At 35.5% G+C, this 19,712-nt stretch overlaps 1 protein-coding gene across 3 annotated transcripts in view; it reads left to right on the forward strand.

The window, feature by feature from the left end:
• Positions 1-19,712, forward strand: part of GTDC1 (glycosyltransferase-like domain containing 1) — a 308,918-nt gene that overhangs the window by 16,525 nt on the left and 272,681 nt on the right. The window contains exons 2-3 of one of the 3 annotated variants that reach the window (XM_011988703.1): positions 6,919-6,980; positions 12,263-12,344. The gene's annotated coding sequence lies outside the window, so the exon portion shown is untranslated. Of the gene's footprint in view, positions 1-5,593; positions 5,691-6,916; positions 6,981-12,262; positions 12,345-19,712 lie in introns of those variants that run through there. The other 2 variants (XM_011988704.1, XM_011988705.1) reach the window with 2 other exon arrangements.

Consider the following 19,712-nt stretch of genomic DNA (forward strand, 5'->3'; position numbering starts at 1 on the left):
GCTGGAGTGCGGTGGTGTGATTTCGGCTCACTGCAACATCTGCCTCCTGTGTTCAGGTAATTCTCATGTCTCAGCCTCCCAAAGTGCTGGGACTGCAGCCACATGCCACCAAGCCTGGCTTATTTTTGTGTTTTTAATAGAGACAAGGTTTTGCCATCTTGGCCAGGCTGGTCTTGAACTTCTGACTTCAAGTGGTCCACTTGCCTTGTTCTCCCAAAGTGCTGGAATTACAGGCGTGACCCACCGTGCCTGGCCTCTTACATTTTATATACATAACATTTTGGCTAGCTTATGCTTCATTGACTTTCAGGAATTTTATAACAGTCATTCCTAAGAATTGGTCTTGTCTATAGTGGCCTTTGGAATTCCTAATAACTTTATGTTAATGTTACATAAAACATTTGGCAGTCTGTTTCTTATGTAAAGCTGCTCCGTGTACCCTGAGTCAGAAGCTTACTTATCTTTTTATCCTTGGTACCTAGCTTAATGTGATCAGTCAGTGTTGGTTGGATTAGTGGATGATTGAAAATATTATGTAATGGATATGAATAGCCCATGGAAAAGGTAAAGAGTGGATCACAGTTAACACTTTTAATAATAGAAATAACTTTTTCTCCTGCTTGTTTTTTTTTCCAGCATAACCCTTGGTTCATATTTTTTGTAGAATAAGTTCCTATGACTTGATTTTAACTTTATATCTTTACTATCAGTTCATCAAAAATATTCTGTGAAAAAACATTTTATATTTTTACTGTACTAAAGTTAAGCTCTTCTTATTCTGAGTCACAATCTGGACCCATTTAACTACTTTAGCTTTATTTTCTATTGTACTATATTCTCTAGCTGTTGTTTCTCCTCCTGTGCTGGAGAAACTTTTTACTCCTTGTTTCAGGGCAAGTCAAACTTCTACTTCCTGGCATCATGCCTTGGTCTCTGAGCTCCAGTCTCATGAACTTCTGAGTTATTTCTGTTTTCCACCCCCCAGTTAAGAATGAAATCATATGTGCCCCTATGTTTTGCAAAATGGATCTATCTCCAGCTAGCTCATAACTTCATTGGTATGGTTCCTTTTTTTTTCTTTTTTGTATTTTAATTCTTTTCTTTCTGACATATGGTAGAATGCTAAGTACTTTGTAGTCGCATAGTAAATACTATACACATTTACACACTAGGTAATATCTACTTTCATAGTAGCAAGATAAGCTTCCTTCTAAAGAAAGGAAGAAAGGAAGGTGGACAGAAGAAAAGGAAGACAAAACAGAAGAAAGGAAGGAAGAACAAAAAAGAAAGATCAGCAAGAATATTTTGAGGAATAGGGAAAGAGCAGTAATTCTGGAATTTTAAAAACTTGAGTTTAAATTCTGATTCTGCTTACTAGCTTTGTAATATTGGATGAGGTTCATAATCTTTTGGTATAAAATGGTAATATCTATCTGACAAACTTGTTGTAAGGGTTAAATTATATAATGTATATAAAGTGCTTATTGGCATACGCTGGCACATATTTGATGTTGAAGCAATGGTAGCTAACTCTTTTATTTTGCATGTGAGGGAGGAATTTTAGAGAGCTGACCAAGGGTCATATAGCTAGTAAATTGTGGAGAGAGAATTGAACACCAGGCCATTCTTACTCTAAAGCAGTGTTTTTCAAACATTAGTGCATCTGAGAATTATCTGAAAGACTTGTTAAAACACTGGGCCCCACTCCAGAGTTTTTGGTTCACTAGGTCTGGGGTGAGGCCTGAGAATTTGCATTTTAAACATGTTTCCTGTTGCTGTTGCTGCTGCTACTGGTCCAGGGACCACACTTCGAGAACCAGTGCTTTCTGGCATATTTCTCAACTCTAGTTGCACCTAAGAAATCACCCTGAGTAGTGTCTATAAATTATTGATGAAACCAGAATCTCTGGTTATGGGCCTAAGTGTGGATTTTTAGGTTTTTGTTTTAAGCTGTCTAGGGAATTCTAACGTGCAGCCAGGATAGGAAGCACCATTCTGCCTAAGTGAGGCTCTTTGCAGTTTTTTCTTAGAACTGGGTATTAAGTGAAGCAGCTGATCCTGCACCCTCCTGGATGCTCAGTGAGGCAAGGCCTCAGTACTGTGTTGTTTTTATGCTGTTATGTTTTAAAACAATTGCTTCGACCTGGAATCCTTTTACTGTTTTAACCTGTTCTTCTTGTTTTTGTGGACTGTTTGCATTTCTCCGTCTTCACCCTCAGTGTATCCTGAATGCCTTCATCAATCTCTAGGGTGGATTTTATGTTAATATTTGGCAAAAGCAAGTAATTCCAATAGTTGACTTGAAGTATAAAGTAAATAAAGGAATATATCTAATTTTTAAAAAAGCAGTCACATTAACAATTTAGTATACTTTCAGAGTTCTGATTGTGAGTTTGTTCTTCTTTCTGAGATGCTTTGGAAACCTTACATTTTGTTTTAGGGTACCCAGTTATTGGTTAGAATAGGTAATAATAATTGTGCACCCAGAAGTGTATAAGTAAAATGTCGTAGATTAATTGATAAAGGAGTCTGTTTTTCTTTATATGATTCAGTTGGTAAGTATATACAAATCAAGGCATGAAATCATTTACTGGATAAGAGTGGGCAAAATACCACATAATTTCATTAACCTTTAAGCAATGAAATTATAAATCCATATGCAAATGTTTAAGGTTATCATTGCCTATCACCCCCTTTTGATTCCTACAGACCGTTAATTCTTCTCTGTCCTGCTGGGTCTTATTAAAACTTCTGACTGATGTACTTTTATTAAAAGGTTTAGAATTTACCAATTTAAAACACTTGCTTTACACTATCACCTCTAATTTAACTAGGCCTATTAAACACTGTATTTTGCAAAGGGAAAAAGTCAGTTGCTGTTTCTTTAAAAAATAATAAATTGAAATGAATTTTAAACTCTGCTTAGAGGTGAGCAACTGCTATATACTACTAGGCCTTTTGATAGCTGATTTGTTCCTTTAGTATGCAAATTTTAGGTTTACAGAGATCTAGTGCTTTTATTTAGGAAATATGCCCAGAGGCTAGATTGGTAGGCTTTGGGGAGATAACTAGTTTGGTGTGAAATAAATAGTTGTTAAAAGATCACATGAATTGGGTCCCAGAAGATGAAGAGTAGACTGAGACAGATTGAGGAAAACTGACTGTACTTCATTTCATTTGGCTATACATGTCACTGAATTAAAAATGAAGACAATGAATGATGGCAACACAAAGCAAATTAATGAAAATAAGCCTTTTTTTTGTGGGTTTTCTGAAAAGTTCTGTCTTCTGAGCAATTTAAAGAAACGGGCTGAGTACACCCCTAACCAAAGAAGCTTGGTCCACATCATTCTGGGAGGCCAGCCTTTTAAGAGATTTTAGCTTTAGCAGGGAGGAAGGAATGGGTCAACTCCCCTCCCACCCCCCGCCTATCAAGTCAGCAGCATCACTTCTGGTTAGTGAGATGACAGATGTCATAGTAAACCTCACATTCAAAACTAGAGGGCTCGGGGATGCTAGCTTAGGTTGGCAATTGTAGATATTCTGGCTTGCAAGTGTTAAACAAATAATAATAATAAACTTTTAGCTTTGCGAAGTTAGTTTTAAGAAGTGGTACACTTGTTTTGTAGCACTGCTGTTTTGGAATCTCTGACGTTCAAACATTTATTTTTCCTTAAATAACTGAAAAATAGTGAAATACATTTCTATATCGATAGCTTATAGAATCCACTGTGGTTTTTTTTTTTTTTTTTTTTTTTTTAAACAGTGCATATATCTGTCTTTTTGGTTGTCTAAGCAGTTAGGCCATTAAGAAATAGAATATTTTGAATAGCGTTAGCATTTGAAATGGTCTCTGTATGCCTATTTGTTGTATGTCTCTGGTAGTAGAGGTGCAGAGGACATGGGTGATGATGATGTATGAAGGTGGGATGCTAGATTATTTCATTGAGGCTGGAGATTTGTAATCTTGTTATCATTAAAGCTTCAAAGAGGTGTGGTATGTAGGAGTAGGAGTGCCAGTGCCACAGTCTAGTAGAGTGAGAAGTGAGAATAGCTAATTGGTTCTTGCCAGCCTTAGCAATAGTGGTTTTGGTAGAGTGATAGCTAAGGAAGCCAAGTTATGGTAATTCAAGTATTGAATGGAAGTTGAAGTGAAAACAACGAGCTTATGTTATTATTTTATGAAGTTTCACAGGGATAGTTGGTAGGGTTGGAAGAACTGTTATTGATGAAGGAGAAGAAACCAGTGGAGAAGAAAAGGAGAAGACGGATAGTGCAAGTTCCTAGAAACAGCATAAATGAATAGGACTCATAGTATAGGTAGAGGGTTTAGTAATGGAAAAGAGTGTCAACCATGAGATAGGAATGAAAGTGTTATGAGACAGGAGAATTTGCATATGTAGAGTGGGTTCTTAGTTGCAGACAATAGCTAGTTTGAGTTGCATACAGAGATGCATCACATGCTACTTAATTTGCAGAAGTGCCAAGGAACCAAAGTTGACTGTGAATAGCAAGGAACAGCACAAGCCATGAGAAACATCCCATGATACTATTCTAGTAGAAACTCCACTGCCATTTGCTACTTAGAGCCTATGAGACTAGGGATCATTTAGTAACATATCTACATACATGGTTGTTTCAGAAGAACAAAATGCCTTCACTACAGAATTTGATCTCATTTGTAGTTGGCTACTTCCTTGATTTGCTCATTTCTGCTTTCTAAATCTTGAATGGATTTGGTTGAACCTGGGTTCAACCAAAGGCATGATGCAAGAGCATCTGGGAAATGTTTTCAGCTTGAACTTTGTGAATACAGGAAGTTAGAGTGCATGCTAGAAAGGGATTGGAGTGCAGGCTGGGTAGTTCTGGCTCTTGGTCTTTCATGAGCTGCAATCAAGATGTCAGCCAGAGTGGCATTCATTTGAAAGTTTGACTAGCCTGGAGGATCTGCTTAGAAAATGGCTCTCTCACGTGGCTGTTATGTTGATTCTGGCTATTTGGCAAGATGCCTTGTATACCTTTCCCTAGGATGGCTTGAGTGTCCTCACAACATGGCAGCTGGCAGCTGGCCTCCCCCAGGAAGATCCAAGAGAGTAAGGAGGAAGCTCTGATATCTTTTAGGACAGACACTGTCACTTTCTCTGCATTCTGTTGATCACTCAGACCAACCCCGATATGAGCAAAGGGAGTACACAAAGGCATGCGTTCCTTGAGGTGAGGATTATTGGGGGCTGTCTTGGAGGCTGGCTTCCTTGTACCCTCTTTTCCCCTTTCTTTGGTAGCACAAGTTGATCAGATTTATCTGTAGAAGCAAAAAATGAAATTATTTTAATAGAATGAAACTTGACAAGAATTTGGATAGAATGTGGTTCTTTATATTAAGGGTACATAGTGTACAGTATTGTCGGCCAGATTTTAAGGAGATAACGAAATGCCGTTCATTTACTTGTTCTCAGGTTTATATTCTACAAGCAGAGCTTGTATCATAACATTATCATTCAGTCGAGGCATATGTATTTTGAAGTGTAGAGATAATGAGGTAGTGATACTATCTTCTAGAATAACTCTTCTGTCTTCGTCTCTGAAATTCACTGGTCTGGCTAGCTGTCTCTAACGTCATTTCCTCGTCTCAACTCTTTAAGACCCTGACAGACTCTGAGATTGTAGTGAAGATTTCTGTGACATGCTGGGTGGGTATAGACTGCTCTCTCGTGCCTTGGTCACATCTTCGTGTTTATTTTTTCATATCATGTATCACAAATTGAAATGATGTTGCTGATATACTTGTTTGTCACCCTGCATCCTTCTCCCACTCCCCAAAGTAACGCTCCAGCAGAGTAGGGCTTTGTTGACTTATTCACTGCTGAGTCCTCGGCACTGAGTGCAATGCATGGTAGATGCCCGGAAGGTGATTGTCTAAATACATTATTTTTTGAGAGTATACAATACATGATTATTATTTGAAACAGGACACCACAAAAGGTAATTTTCTAATGCACAAGGTAAGTAAAGGTAGAGGTCCGTTTTCTATAAACCAAATGAAAAGAAAGAATGAATATGTTTGGCTAATTCTGTAATTTTTTATGTAAACTGTTTTGGAGCCACATTTCCTATTGATTTGATCACACCTTGTTTTTTCTTGTCATAAATGGTCCTTTTTGGATGAGTTACAGTGTGAGTTCTGGCCCTGTCAGAATTGATATTCCTAGGAATCCTGACTTTAATATACACAGAACAGGAAAAGTCATGATAGGCACCCTTGGGTATATATGGTAACGTGTTAGTTCTCTTCAAGACTGTGCATGGCTTACAGGGATCACAGGGCTCTGTGAGTTAAGCAACAGTTTAAACCTGATGTATTGCTCTCCCAGAAAGTAGTATTCTTAAGGTATTTACCCCAGATCTGCAAGTGTCTGTGTTTCCGGGGGGGGATCCCCCAAACCTGGAATGCTCATCCATATGCATTCCAACCTGCCTCTGAGATGTTAGGCAAGCCTCAGCAGAGGTTCTTGACAGTTTTTTGGACTATGGACCTTTTGGCAAATCTGACAAACTATTGACCTTCTCCCAGAGATACTTATTTACATAAACCCACCAATTTTACATATATCATTCAGGAGAGCATAGATTCCTGAAGGCCATCCAATGACCAAGGCTAAAGACCTAATCTGAATAATAATTATTATTATTAAGTTACAAATGATTTGGAAAATCTCTGCAGAGACTGAAAATCTCTTATTAATTAAGAATAACCTTAGAATCACTCAGAACATTTCTGTTCTTGCACATTCTTCTCCCATCTTGGAATATCCAAGAGCCAGACTAAATCATCCAAATTAGCTCTTGACCAGCTCAGGATTGAGAATTCAGGCTGGGTTTATTTTGAAGGTACTAACTATGTCTTTTGTGATCTTACAGGTATCTCTGCATTAGCCAGATTGGACATATGTAAAGGGACATCAGTATATCTGGATAATCAGGTAAGCAGATGGGACTTCATTTTTATATCTCCATCAATTCAGTCCTCTGGCAGTATGTGGGCATTTTCTATCATGTCTCGTTTACTGCAGTGTGGGTCAGTAAGATGATTGATATTTCTAAAGAGAAGGAAGCAGCCTTTTTTAAGTTTCACCAGGTTATTTCCCTGCTGCTTAAAGTCAGATTTCTTTATTTTTATCTCATTATTATTTCATGTATTCATACATCTATAGTAGACAATAATTCTCTACTTTTCTTTTTATGTATATTCTTTGGAGAGTTGTGGACAGCTCTCATATTGTTCCTTGGTTGTCAGCCAAGTTATAGACATTTAACTCCTTTAATCTTTCTTTGTAATTGAGTTAGCTTGGCTGCTTTTTCCAGATTTTCCCCTTGTTTTATGGTACCATTAATAAACAGAAAAACAGTCTATTGCCTGGCTTCTTCTACACCTTTCGTTCTTTTTGTTTTCTGTTTTTGCCTCATATTCCTTGTTGAACTAAGGCCAGCCAGACATCATTCTCTGGACCACTTTGGCACTACATGAATGCCTTGCCTGCAACTATCAGTGTCCCATGCAGTAATGCCATCATCAGTATGTCCTAGAGAAAAAAGAAATGTAAAAGGCGAGCAGTGAGGAGCAAAATAATGCATTCTTTAATTACATGGCAGACTTACCCTTACCACCCAAAGTAAATCATTGTACCTGAGCCCTTTAATACAGCTTTTGTCATCCTGAAGCGCTGTGCATGGGCACTAATTTGAATAATAAGAGAAGCGTGTATATAGTTTGAAGTTTGCCCACTGTTCTCGCTTGATTCCTTCCCCATGTTCTCACTCCCCCACTGCCTTTCTCAACACGGATCGTGACTTGTTATCAGATTCTGTGGCCATGAACAAAACTGGGCAGGGGATCATTTTGCCGGAAATTAGATAGGCTCAGGTGGTAAATGCTCCATGTCTCCATGTATAACATCTGAGGCAAGTGCTTTAGTTCTTGCTATTTCTGTAACAGCTATTGGTCTTCTTTTAACAGCTGATTCAATGGCAATGTGCAGGAGGAAAGAACTAGTAGATGTTTGATGCTGTTTATCAACACTGTATTAGTAGCACAACTTTTTTCCCCTCTGATTGGCAGGGAGAAGCATACTGCTTCTAGATGATGCTGAGCTTAGTGTAAAATATGCCAGCATGGGATCTGAGCTTGTCACAGTTCATTCTTTCTTTTCATTTGGTTTGTAGAAAATGGACCTCTACCTTTACTTATCTTGTGCATTAGAAAGATAAAAGGTGATACATCTAGGAGCTAATGGCTTATTGGTGTCTTTTAGTCACCAGATTCAGATAATATATTTAGTTGAAGGTTACAGCAGCACATACTCGGCTTTCTCATTTGTGTTAGCTTCACTTCTAGTACAGAATTGAATAGGATTGAAGAGACGGTTTTCCTGTTTGTGTCTGTGGCAACTTTTTCGATGATTTGTGGTTTAATTCTTTAAACATTTTTGATCACTTATCACTTCTTTCTCTGTGAAGGCTTAAAGTATTCAGATTCTAATGTTATAGTCTTTTCATCACATTATTTAATTTTAGAGAATTCAAGGTCAGAATAGCAGCTGACACAGTTGTCTCTGAATAGTGACCTAAAAATTATAATACTACTTTTTTTTTGGCCTGGATTTTATGGTCTGCCTTCGTGGCATCAGATTTTAAATAAGATTATGTGGTTGTGAATCATGTATTTCTTGGTCTCTGGCCTCTTAAACAGGTAACTATATGACTTGGACCCTTTTTAAGTCTGCTTTTAAAAAATGTTAATCTCTCACATGGCTTTTAAACTGTTGACAGTATTGTACTTGACATTAATTTTGTTAGGCAGTTAATGCATTCTTCGGCATAACTTTGTTTCTTGGGTCTTTTCAAGACCTGTCAAAGAAAACAAAATGCTAACCTGACTTTAAAGGGGCAAGAAAATCCCCCCCAAACTATATTATTCTTTGTTCTCTATGTGCATCAAAGTGACAATCCCACACTGTCTCAATTGAGGGAGTCTAGCACAAAAATGAAAAACAGCCTGGCACTGTTATAGGCTTGCAGCCAAAATGTTTTGTGTAGCTTGGTTCTGGCAGTGGTTTTTGTAAGGCAGAGGGTCTACCCTCACAGCATCACCGAAGGAAGGCAGGCAGCCTTAGTGTTTCCCACTTACACTGTTTTTTCCCCTCTTCTCTTCCTCTTTCTTCACACAGACCACCATTGTGAAAAGAAATATTTTTTTCCTGAAATGGAAATATCATTCCCCTTACAACTTCCACATTTAGTAAATGGCTTTGTTCCTTATAGAAGTTGGTGCTAAATTTGCCTTTTCCACTCTCTTAGGTATTTTCTTTACAGTTGCATTTTTGCTACTATTGCTAACTTTGGTCATGTTGACACAGTATTTTTGATTGGTTGGAATCTTGTCTGCTTCAGAATTTATTATTTGAATGGAAACTTTTGAGTATTATTTGCCTGTATTATATGGATTTTTATGCCAAGATACTCTTATTGAGACCAAATGTCTGCCATTGTTTCATATCTTTTACAAGTTGCATACTTTTAGAATGTCTGATAAGTCTTGGTAGATAAGCAAGTGAACTTCCATTAAAATAAAGGGATGTGCATTTAAAATATTTTTCCTTTGAAATAAAAAATGCAACGTAAAACACAGAAGTGTTTTTAAGTTTACCAATTCTCACAAAATTATAGTTAGTGCCCTACCATTAGGAGTGTGAAAATGTGGCATAATGAGTTTTAAATAGAGATGATTTGAGCAGGAGACTAGATTTTCACTATGAGCAAGCATTCTATGAAATTTCGTAGAATGTTCCTCACAATGTAAATATGTTTTCTGTTGTATTAAGCAAAACAAATGATTTACTTTCTAGTGATCTATTTTTAAAATTAGATTTTTTAAAGTGATCTATTTTAAAAATTAGTTTTGCAATCAAGATAAGAATAGTTAATAGGCAGAATATGTTTTTATAGGAGGAGATTGATATTATTTTGACTGATCTTTATTTTAAAAATTGTCAATGATTTTTGGCAATAAGAAAATTACTTTGAGAAGAAAAACTCATGTATTTTTGTAACAGTGTAACAAATGTGACTGAAAAGGAAGCAAACAGTGGCTCGTGTTTGAATTATTAATGTGAAACTTTTTTATATGCCATATATACCGGGAAATATATCTATTATGGGTACTGTAAGATAAAATTGTGCAATCTAACAGTTGTTTCTTTTCTGGGGATTTATTTTTAATTTAGAAAACGCTTTAAAATTATTAAAAGGATTTATAAAACAGAGGTGTATCAGCAGTATGCATTAAATAAACTCACCTGTTGTTTTCTCTCATTCCGAACAGGCTCAGCGACATGTTGGTTCACTACTTTAGCAAAACAAACAAATACTCCAATTGCTTTGTATGCATAATACACATGTAATAAATGCTACAATTTCCCATTGCTCCCAATGCTATCTTTTTAAACTTGCAAAGTGGCTTTTTTAATGCAGAGCTACTAAAATGAATCTGGGTGGGATGCCTGTTAAGTTATATGAATTAAATCTTTCGGTCAACATTTTAAACTTCTGAATTCTGAGAGTTTTGTGAAGGAATGCCAGTGAAACTTTTTTCACTTGATCCAGTTAAGTTCATGACTGTCTTGAATCCCCTGTGGCAAGGTCTGATAATGTTAACATTAGCGAGTAAAGATAACATACACACACAAGCCTCTTTCATTCTATGTATACTGAATAATGTTTATTGCATATTAACCACTATTCAGTGACTTTAAATACACTTTCTGCAGTAGTTTAATTTTTATTTGCAGTGAAGCTCTTTATTTTTTCTGTGGTAAGAATATATCTTTCAGTGATTTAGGACAATGTGAATTGTTCTATTTATTTATTTATTCTAACTACACACAGAGGCATAGGAGAAATATTTAAGAGCCATAATGTTTAAGCAGTTTTTTGGTAAATACGGTTGAGTTTTTCATTTTTGTAGAATAGAATTTATAGACAATAAATTGTATAGTTTTAATTCAGAACACATAGCAAAGCTATTTTATCTTTTTAGTTTGACATTATATATTTTTAAGGAACATAATATAGTAACTTAATCATTATATTTGTAAAAACACGGAGAAACACATTTATTAAGAGGTAACAGCAAAATTGAATAAATACTGTTGATTATTTTAACTAGGATTTTACTATATTAAGTACTAAGTTTATAATTATAACTAGTACTTCATTTCATTTGAATGTCAATATAGATTTCAAACGTGACTGTCGGGAAGATGGTTTGAATGTCTTGTTTGATATCAAATATTGGTAATGTAATAACAAATAGCGATTTTTAAGTTTATGTGGTCTAAATATGAGTAATCTTCCCTTAAGCATACGGTACATACTTTAGTGTCAAAATTCAATAGATAGTATTGCATGAAAGGGTACATGTTAATTTCCTCTTAATTTTTGATACGTTTTAATTTCTCCCACCCTCTGACGTATTATTCTGTAGAATACTTTTACAAGTATTTCATGTGTTTTCTATGGCATCTCACACTGCTCACTTTTTATCTATAGTACCATATGAGTTCCTCCTTTTTAGGTTTACACTGCATATTTTAAGCTGCTGATAGTGTAAGTAGATTGCAAGGTAAAGTGACATTTAGCTTTTTGAGTTAGCTTCATTTTTAGCATGAGAACAGGTTTTTTTTTTCCCCTGTCCTAAATCTCATATTTCCCATTAAAACAATCTTACTAACATTGAACAAAGAAATTTAGGGATTTGGCTAAAGCAGCACTTGAAATGCATCAAAAAGTGGCTACTACAATACAATTTTATTAATGAATGATCTACATTGGTTCCAGCTGTGTCCATGTGATTAGGCCTTCACCAGGCAACAATGGGTATTTCCCTATTGCTTTTATTTGATTTCCAAGAATGTGTCATCTGTTACATCAGCCTCTGCCAATATGCCCCTGTAAAAGTGTTTTTTTTTTTCCTTCTGAATTTCTGAAGTGTAAGTTGAATACCCACACATAGCCCTGCTGAAATATTGTTTCTATTGAATGGTGGCCTACGTTTGTATGCCTGGTGTTGCATACCAAAATCTCAGAATGTAAATTAAAGTAAATGTTTATTAAGTTTATCAGTAAATTTTTGGAAGTGTGGTTGCCTGGTAATGCTAAAGATAGACTATTTTAGCTTTTACATTTCCATCTTAATATTTTATTACAGTGGTATAATGTGTTATAGAGGTGGACAAGCTTGCAGATTGAAGTGGGGATCGTCCAGATTGTTCCCTTCCCTGGACCATATGGTATAGTTCTAAAAGCCTTTTGTATGCTGTCTGTTCAGTTTATTGTAAACTCAATCTTTAGTGCACCTAAAAAGATAACCAAATAAAAGTGAGCCTTAGAAAACGGACTTCATATCATATAAGGACCCCAGATATATATTTTTGAAAGGAGATAACTGAAAATGAAATTGAAGTTGAGATGATATTATAAACAAGGGAGATTTGTCGTTCTCTGAATTTTTTTATATCACATGGATTTTTATAGATTGTCTTTGAATACTGCTTTTAAAATGAAAGCATTTATGTTATGTGACTATAGTTTTATTATCTTTATTTATCCCATTCTTAGAGTTTCAGGAAAAAGAATGTAGCATTGTTCTGTTTTACAGAGGAAGTCTCTACCTGTGACTGATGGTAAGGAATATATAAACTACAGGTTTTATGAATACGTGGATTTTTTGACTTATCTTCGTGAGAATTAGGCTAGATAACTCAGTAATTTCACTCTGTGAGGAATTACCTATACCCAGAGTTGAAAGGTTTCTAATTCTTATTTGTTTTCCTTTCTTCCCCTACCCCTAACTTAATATGTTTCTGTAATTCTATTTTAGGAAAATAGAGTAAGAGATTGCTTATCCCATATGCTAAGATCCTTTAGAAGCAGGAATGAGTAATTTCTCCTGACTCTCACTCTCCTTCCCTCCAAAGTAAGCCACTGTTTGAGAAGAGCATTAGACATTACCCACTGCTTTTTGGCATAAGAGATTTGAAGTTGAAATTCTACCAAATGGGAGGAAAAAAAGGAGAGCCTGTGAAGAACATGATTCTTTACTCTATCATTACCCTGAACCACTGAAAGGGTAACTGAGAGGAACTCAAATGTTATTGGAATGTGTAATTTTCCTTTGAATGGCCACAGTGAAATATATTTGAACAAAAATGGTGAAACTAGTATATGTGGTGTATGGAGTTGATGGCGATTGAAATTAATGAATCTTTTCAGCACTATACAATAGAAATTATCCCAAGAATAGTACACATTTAAAATTTGTCCAAGAGAAACGTACATAGAGAATGATTATTGTGTTATTATTACCTTAGGGAGATGACTAGAGATAGATGGATTATTAAATAATACAGTAATGCTAGTGGTAAATTAGATACAAAGTATTTGTTGGGATATACATTTTTCAAATTCAAAAAGTTTTCTAAAACAGAATCGTTGATTTCAAGTGTATGTGTGGGAGTCTTTCCTATTTAAAAAATACTGTTGCTTTATAATCTCTCATTTTATTTATTTATTTATTTATTTTGAATGGAGTCTTGCTCTGTTACCAGAGCTGGAGTGCAATGGCGCGATCTTGGCTCACCACAACCTCCACCTCCCAGGTTCAAGTGATTCTCTTGCCTCAGCCTCCTGAGTAGCTGGAATTATAGGCACATGCCAGCATGCCTGGCTAATTTTGTATTTTTAGTAGAGACAGGGTTTCTCCATGTTGATCAGGCTTTTCTCGAACTCCTAACGTCAGGTGATCCGCCCGCCTCAGACTCCCAAAGTGCTGGGATTACAGGCGTGAGTCACCGCACCCAGCCTTTCATTTATTCTTAAGCCACTTTCTAAGGTGCTCACAAAATTGAAAAGCATAGTTTACACTTTCACACAAATTAGATACCTTCCCTTTATCTCTCCCCCTATTCTCCTTCTTTTCTTCTTTCTTCCTAACCTTCAGCTATTTACTTATATATGTGTGTTATATATATGAATGATATATACCATACTATAGAAAAATGTCATTTTAATAGATTTGAGGGATTGAAGGTTCCACTTAAGAAAATAAAAATCTTGTAATAACTATGCAACAAATGGATTTTTATGGAGGAATTTGACCATGTTTATAGAAGGAATTCAGGTTACAGAAAATCGTAGAAGTGTAAATTCAAAATTCTTTTGTTTTTTTCCTCACTAGGAAGGACTGGATTACAGCTTAAGAAAAGAGGAACCATAGAGAGTCTAACTCAAGTATCTCCTATTTTAATGGTAAAAATGCCTCTGGCTCCAAGTAGTAGAAAATCTTACTGACATTGATTTAAATGAGTTAGGGTTTTATTTGTCTCATAAGAATCAGAAGGCAGTTAGTTCACAGGTAACTGATACTATCAGGGATCCAGGTAGTGTCTAACTTCCCCACCATCCTTAGCATGTTACTTTTGCCTCTTATTTCACTTTCAAGCAGGAAGAACAAAGGGAGAGCTCAGAGACTTTCTTCCCATGGATACTTTCTCTTTTTCTTTAGAAAGGGATGTTTATTCACAGGGACTTCTGTCTAGTTCTCATTGGTCAAAAGTATGTCCTATATAACCACCTCTAGAGTGAAGTAATGAGTGTTTTCCCTTTCTAGCCTCTTTTAGAGGAAGGCAGGGAGAATGGGAATTAGAATGAGTGTTGAATGAGCCATCCTAAAGTTATCTGCTGTAATTCCTTAATTCCTTTGTACAGTTAGTTGTTTGGACTTTTGAAACTCTCTGGATACTTGGTTTATGTAGTAACTTGCTATTGATTGTCTTTTGAACAGTTAGTGCATATGTGTTGGTATTGTTATGTTTCTGTGTCTGAGGACAGGAACTGTAATTGGGTCATCTTGGTATCTTTACGCTTAGCATAGTGCCTACATGTTGAACCTCAATAATCCCTTCTTGAATGAATGAATGAATATTAAGAAATATATTTGTTAATATTATGGGTATAAATCATTTATACATTTAAAGGATATTGTAATATTTTTAATTTGTGAGGGTTTGTGGACTAAATTTTGTAGAATTGCTTGTTATTGCTAAGGGGACATCAGTGTAATAATGTCCAAGTTGTTTTGAAAAAAAGGGAAGTCCTCAAAATGGTTTAGTACCAATGATTTTTGGGGGCTGAGTATTCCATGAGTAAGTAAGAAATATGATTGCTTTTAACTCTATGCATAGACTGTTGTTTAAACAAAGATATTTTATAGTACTCATATGTTAGGATCTTAGTTTTTAAAGAAATAGGCAATCGGAATTTATTCAAAAGGCAAACAGGTGATTTGATAATTTATATTACTGATGCTGATTTATAGAAGCATCATATGGCTAAGGACATATTAAATCAGATTTTGCATTAGTTGACATTTGAGTTTTTAAATTCTTAGAGGGACAGCTTTATACTTTTTAATTCACAAGCAAATGGTTATGTACGATAGAATTTCATGTCCAAAGGAAATCTTAAGAGGTCATCTTTACATCTGCTTGTTGTGCCCTTGACTATCTTAGAAGGATGCAGACTACATCTTCATTCAAAATCTGCAGAAGGAATGGCTCAGACTTGGTAGGAATCAGTAACTTACAACTCCTCCAATGTCTGACTTAAATTCTCTTTATTGTATTTCCATTCAGTTTCTGTTATTTTAACCTCAGAGGACAAAATGAACAACTATCTACTATCTCCCATACAACATCCCCCATATAACCCTATTTTAATAAATTCCTCTCTTTTCATTCATGATGGCAGGATTGTTGGTACCTTAATTACTAAAACAGTCTGTGCGTGGATAGAACTTAATTCAAAGCAGGGAATGTATTCAAGTGTCTGGAACTCAAATTTTCTATCTGAGCAGTTTATAGTCACTAGGAATAAAGAAAGCTCTTTTAACATTCAAAAGCAGTCCTAGGAGAAGGGTTCTTACATAATCACAATGTAGGCAAAATAGTTTCCTAGATTTGAACTCAGAATTGGGTATTGGTAGTTTTATTTGGCCGTTAAGCAGATCTTTTGCTCATACTTTTGGAAGTAATAAAGGTCAACACTTTGCACTTAAAAAAGTGCATGTAAAATATCAGCCGTCCCTCACTATTTTCACCTTTATTGTCACTGATCAGTATAGTATCTGACTCACAATATGCACTTAGTAAATGTTTGTTAAATAAGTATCCCTTGATAATGCTTCTAATATGGGTAGCTTTATGCTTTGCATTTCTCCATTCCTCTGTATTTCATGCTGTCCAGTAAACACTCACACTTTATTTTTTACTGTCTTTATCTTTCTATTCAATGATATTGGCCGTGATTTAGGATTTACTTGAAGATCTGAATACCATAGTAATACCTGAACAATTCAATTTGTGATGACACTGTAATTTTCAAATTCAGGAATACCTCCTTTGTTTTATTCCTCATAAGATAGTGACTTAATTATAGCCTGTTGATGAGAATTCAGAATGCATTAACTGAATATTGTATACAAGGCACTTTGCTGGGTTATGAGTAGTTACAAACATGAATTGTACATAAACCTTGCTGCCAAGAAATTGAGATCTGGTTGGGAGACACACACACGTATACTGTATAACTATAGTATAAGAGGGATTGTGGTGACTGCTCTAAATGGGGTAAAAGCAAAATTTAGGGCACTACAGAGGAAGGAGTAATTACTTCTGACTAACTCAATATGGGTGAGTAATTGACTAAGTCTTCACGGATGAGATGAAATTTGAATGACGTCTTGAACTATATGTAGGAATTTGACAGGTCATGAAGGCAAAAGGTTTCAGAGAGGAGAAATAGCAGGAGCAGTACTCGCAGGTAGGAATGTGTATGGAGTGTTTGATGAAATAGAATGGTTTCTTTAGTATTTAGAGTAATAGTGTGTCTGTGGGAGTGACAGAAATTGAGGCTAGAATGGAGCTTGGAACCAAATTGTAAGGGGTCTTATTTCTTGTAAAATAATTTTCTTTATTTCATAGAAAAAGTATAGGTTTTTGAGTGGAAAAGTGACATCAAGGTATCTATAAATTTCAGAGGAAGAATGGAAGACGTTAAATGTAGCTACAGGTAGGGAGATCAGTTAGAAGGCTGATGAATAGCTCCTGTTGAAGATGATAAGGGAGGCTGGAGGCAGCAGAGCTTGGAAGGAGGGTCTGATACCAGAGGCCTGGTGTGAGTCAGATGCCCTGTGGCCTGCTGATTTGCTTAGAGGTGTGCAGCAGTGTTCTGGCTCCCAATAGAAGGTGCTTTCCAATTTTGAGCCTTCCTTCCAGCCTTACCATTTTGGTGGATTGTGGAACATGCTCCCACTCGCTGCACCTGGGCGATCAAATATTTCAAATATTTTAGCTTGAATTCTAGAAGGAAGCAAAAGGAGAATTTGAATAGTTACGTGAGCCAATAATGTCTGCCACATTTCCTCAAGTCTGTATTTCCTGGGCTCTTGGTTCACCTTCTTGAACTATTCGTATAACTTGCTATTGGTCCCTCTTTGAGACCCTGCTCAAATGTTCTACATTTATCATTCTGTATTGAAGTTATATCGAGGCCTGAGACCCAAGACTGTATTTGGGTCATCATAATATCACAAAACAATTTAATTTTTAGAATGTAATAATAAATGCTTGTTGAATAAAGCAAATTTGTTTATGTTTTGTGGTCACACAGAGCTTCCTCCTCTTTGCACATACCAAGCATATGCCTATCAGGGTCTTGCTGTGCCTGTTGCTTAGATCCAGATCTACATACTCCCCAATCCCCTCGCCCCTTCTTCTGATTTCTGTTCAGATGTCATCTCATTATCAGCAAGATGTTTTCTCACAACGCTGTATCAAATAACCTCCTCACACCAGCTCTCAGTAGCCCCTATCCTCTGTTATCCTGTGTTATTTTTCTTTATAGGTGCCCTCATCTGACATACATTTAACTTGATGATGGTCTTTTTACTCCAATTAGAAAGAAATTGTTTGTGATAAGAGTACCATTTGCTTTGTTACCTAATTTGTCCCCAAGCATGCAGAACAATGATGAGCAGGCACTTAGTAGGCACAGTAAGTATTTGTTGAATGAATTAATGGTAGAGATTAGGCTGAAAAGGATAGAAAACATTCACGTACAGGTTTGTTTATAAGTTTATCCAAACCATGGCATTGTTATTATAACTTTTATGATAACAAATCATTAATATTTCTCTCAGAAAATAAAAAAGAATTCTATTTTCTATAGATTGTGCCTGTGAAATCTAATTATGGATTAGTATTTGTTTTAAAAACATTTGAATGCCAAGCATATCCAGTCAGAAAACACTTTTATTATCCATGCCAGCTTAATTTTTAAGGCAGTGAAATGGAAGACTGTCATTCCAGTAAGCAACTTATTTTCATTTGTGAGAATAGAATATTTTGAGTATTCTAATTGATTTTTGAAGATGGTTTTACAAGAAAATAATCCTTGTTTCTGAACATTGTACGTTTGCCTTTAGGATGGAAGGAAACTAGAAACAGGCCTGGAAATTATTTTCTCAGAAAGGTACAAGCTATAACTGAATTGATTTTTGACAAATGTATCAGGAGGAGGGTCAGTCAGGCCCAAGGTAAAAGGTAAATCTTGGGATTCTCAACACTTTAAAGAAGACCTGATTTTAAAAATCGTTTTGTATGTATTTTTAAAGTTTGTAAGGAGATTCTAGACTGTTTGTCATGAGCTCAAGACTATTTTTTACTGTATTTTATGTCAAATTTCACTTGGATATTTTTCTAGAAATCTTAAGTCTATAATTGGGCAGTAAAAAAATTGGTTATCAAATCAATATTATTATATGGCTTTTAGTGTCATGAGAATTCCCTTTTGGAAACCCATAAAAGCTCATTTTTTCTCACTATAAACTTTATCTGTCAGTTCTCTAGAAGGTCAGAGTACTAATGTTGGAGGTGATCTGCTCTGGGACAAAGAGTCAACAAAGTGGTAGTAAAGTTAAAAAATGCCACATGGTGCTTTCCTAAGATTAGGATTTCTTTTTCATATCAAGTTTGTGCTTATTTTAAAATATGGAAAGTTATATGTCAATAGGTATAGTCTTCATACCCATTTAAATAGATAAAATAAGGTTACCTTCAGTTTTTGCATTTATATATTTCATATTTTATTAGTTTTTTTTTTGTTTTCTGGAAAGAACTTGTTAATTATTTGTATACTTTTAGTAGTTTGATTTCTCACTAGATTTGTAAGTTAGGTTTTTTGGAATGGGTGTTTTAAAAAATGGAATGTGATGAAATGGTTGTGTTGGAAAACAATTCCAGGAACAGAGTTATTTCCTATTACTTGAAAATGAAACATGTTTAGATTGTAAAAAGTACTAGAGCTTGGAGAGTCCCTTTAAAAATATGTCTCTACTAAGTCTGAATTGCCGTTGGTTAATATTTATTGATTATCCATTCACATATTGCATGCATATAAATATAGGACAAATCTGAGTGGTTATGAGAAGTCTTTTAAAATGCAAATCTCTTTCTCTTTTGGTTGACTATCCAATCAGTCCTCGCTTTGTTTTTTAACATGTGCAATATATATGGATGATTATACAATAACATTTTCCAGTT

This window comes from Mandrillus leucophaeus, unplaced genomic scaffold (assembly GCF_000951045.1).
Source record: "Mandrillus leucophaeus isolate KB7577 unplaced genomic scaffold, Mleu.le_1.0 Scaffold336, whole genome shotgun sequence".
Lineage (NCBI taxonomy): Eukaryota > Metazoa > Chordata > Mammalia > Primates > Cercopithecidae > Mandrillus > Mandrillus leucophaeus.